This window comes from Camelus dromedarius, chromosome X (assembly GCF_036321535.1).
Source record: "Camelus dromedarius isolate mCamDro1 chromosome X, mCamDro1.pat, whole genome shotgun sequence".
NCBI classification, from domain to species: Eukaryota; Metazoa; Chordata; class Mammalia; order Artiodactyla; family Camelidae; genus Camelus; species Camelus dromedarius.
In genome coordinates, this window is record NC_087472.1 from 75,289,410 (window position 1) to 75,292,707 (window position 3,298).

The 3,298-nt window shown below is 38.1% G+C and overlaps 1 non-coding gene across 1 annotated transcript; it reads left to right on the top strand.

Annotated features, from left to right (window-relative positions):
* The first annotated feature begins 2,835 nt into the window (after positions 1-2,835).
* LOC116151140 (U6 spliceosomal RNA) lies at positions 2,836-2,942 on the top strand. Its single transcript, XR_004134916.1, has one exon. It is a non-coding gene; the product is annotated as a U6 spliceosomal RNA (small nuclear RNA).
* Positions 2,943-3,298: the final 356 nt, after the last annotated feature.

The window sequence follows — 3,298 nt, forward strand, 5'->3', positions numbered from 1 at the left end:
GGGAAGCAAAGGTGGGAATTGGTTGCTGTGGCAGCTGGAAGATGTCAGGGGTGGTGTGGGAAGAGGTGTTGATACCCAAGATAAGTGTGGAAGAAGTGGAAGTGAGTTGGAAGATGTTTAAGAGGCAACATAGTGTAGTGGCTAATATATATAGTGTGTGTATATATGTATATACACATACACATGTAGTGTAGTGGCTAATATATAATATAGTGGCTAAGAGCACTGACTCTGGCTCCAAGGCTGTTTGGGTTTAAATCCATGCCTCTTACTTTTCTCATACCTCAAGTTCCTTATCTGTTAAATGAGGTAATAATAGTGCTTACAGCATAGGGTTGTGAAGATAAATGAGGTAATAATTGTAAAGTGTTCATAATAAAGTCAAGACATATAATTAGGACCATGCATGTCTTAATTAAATAAAAAATGGTGCCTAGGGGAGTGAAACAGCCTGTTGAAAGGCTTGGGGGTCCCAGAGGGCAAGGTGCATTTGGAGCACGGTGGGGGCAATCTGTTGTGGCCTGGGTGAGGGATGCTCCTCTGGCATGGGCCAGACCTGAATGCCAGGCTAACCTAAGACTTTCTCTTGAACACAGAGATATTGACCTGGACTCCTGCCATCTTGATTTGCCCTCAGTTTAGCTTCCAACCCATGTTCTTCTTAGGCCCTCAGGAGAAATGATTGTTCTGGTGAGGTCATTGGATATGGCAAGGAACAGCAATGAGGAAAGAAGAACTTGCAAATGAGGGTGGGAGAGGCCAGCTGGACTCAAGCTCCCCACCCTACGATCCACCCTGAAGCAGCCTTCCTCCCTTTGCAAGGGGAAGAAAGAGTTCTCCAAAAAGGCATGTCTCTATGAGATAAGCACTTAAGATCCAACAGGCAGAGCTGTAGGGGGTGGGGAATAGGGGAAACCGAGTCATACGCTTATAGCCACAGTGCTTCATTTTTAATCAACTCCAACATTCTACTGATGGGAGAGCCCTGGTTCCCTTCTGCCTGTGCTCTTCTGTTTACCACCCACCCCGCCCCAAGCAGGTGGGGAGATAAGCACATTTTAGAAAATGTCAAAAGTTCTTCATTTCCTCCTATTCTTTTCTCTAAAATAACAGTACTCCACTACCAGGTGGGCAAAAGCACCTTAGTGGAGTTGCTGTGGTCTGCTTAACAAGTTCAGGCTGCAGTGAATTGGGAGAAAGAGTGCCATGTTTTACCATTCAATTATGCTTTTAAAAATTTAACACCTTAAAATGTGAAATGCAAGAGACAGAAATGTGCATAAGTGTTATACATACAGATTAACAAGTAGCTGTAAGGTGAAAACCCATGTAACCACTGCTCAGCTCAAGAAATAGAATATTAATGGTATCCAGAAGCCCCTAGCATTAATGATTCTTTTGTTTAAAAAAACCCCACATTCTTATCATAGGAATGGTCCACTTGGTGTCTATACAGTTGGGAATGGTTTGGTACATTTCTCACTCGTGTTTCACTGTCCTAGTTATTGAATCTAAACAAGGCTTTTACCCCAGGCTTGAATAAAAATGCTTCTTTCCAACTTATTTTGAAATTTTTCTTTCTTTTTTTTCAAATGGAGTTACTGGGGGTTGAACCCAAGACCTCATGCATGCTAAGCACACACTCTACCACTTGAGCTATACCCTCCCTGCTGGAATTTTCCTTAGTCTGGGCCCCCTTTCATTCTCTCAACAAACTTTAACTTTTTTATTATGAACATTTCAAACATATGAGCAGAGAGTAGTAGCATGAACACACACAGACACCCCACCAAGACTGGACAATGAATAAGATTCTGCCATATTTCTTTCATCTCTTCCATTTTTTTCTTTTGTCAACATATTTAAAAGCAAATCACAGGTATTGAATCATATCCCTATATACTTCAGTATGCATTTCTAAGAAAGGACATAATTTTATAAAACCACAATTCCACTATTCCACTTATAGAAATAGTTCCTTGTAAAGTCCACAATTACTCAATTATCTTCATAATCAAATGTCTTTTTACAGTGGGCTTGTTCTAATTAGAACATCTTGCATTGTTTGATACGTCTCTTGAGGGTCCCTTAATTTAGAGCAAGTCTTCTCTTCCCACTTTTTGTGTCATGCCCTTGACAGCAGTTGTGCTGTAGAAGGACATCTGAATTTCTGTTTGCTCCCTTGTGGTGTCATTTAACACGTTCTTTACTCCCCACTTTTCCTGGAGATGGAAGTTAGCTCTAAGGATTCTGTTGCATTCAGGTAATTATTATTATTATTATTATTATTATTATTATTATTATTATTATTATTATCATCATCATCATCATCATTATCATTATTTGCAAGAATACTCCATAGATGGTGCTATGAGATTCCTATTTCATACCAGGAGGCATATAATATCTGGTGGTCCTGCTTTAATGATGTTAAAATTCATCAGTGGGTTAAGGTGGTAATAGCCTGATCCCTCCATGGAAAATTTCCCATCAACCTTTCATTTCATGATTTCATCTACTGATGAGTGTTGCCTGAATCAGTAACTTGCAGAGTGGTAATTTTTAAAAAATTCTATCACTTTTGTACATTTATTAACTGGCATTTTTATGTAAGTAAAAACTTTCCTTCATCAACTCAAGATGCAGTTAATACAGAAAAGACAAGATAAAGATATAATTCTGTCATTACAAATGCCAACATTAGAGTAAGGAATTGATGCCCTATGGTTCCAATGGTTCAAATGAGGTTTTTGTTTAAACTTTTTCTTTTGCTTCTTGTTTTTAGTGTCATTATGAACTCATGGTTTTTGTCTTCTTTAAAAAAATACATTTAGTGTGCTTGCTTTGGCAGCACATACACTAAAATTGGAACAACACAGATAAGATTATCATGGCCCCTGTGCAAGGATGACACACAAATTCGTAAAGTGTTCCATATTTTTAGGTCCTGCTGTATAGTTCAGGGAACTATATTCAATATCTTGTGGTGGCCTATAATGGAAAAGACTATGAAAAGATCTGTCTGTCTGTCTATCTATCTGAATCACTATGCTGTACACCAGAAATTAACACAACATTGTAAACCAACTATACTTCAATAAAAAATTTAAAAAATATTTAGTGTGTTTTGATCCATTGTAGTTATTATTCTATTTGATGATTCAATTGTCCCTCATTTGGCCAGTGGGAACCCTTTCAAGTTTTCTCCTGTACTTTTTTGACATGACACTAGTAAAACTTTGAAAGTTTTCATGATTTCAAGTATGAAAAGATGTTCCAGGCTCATATGAGACATTTC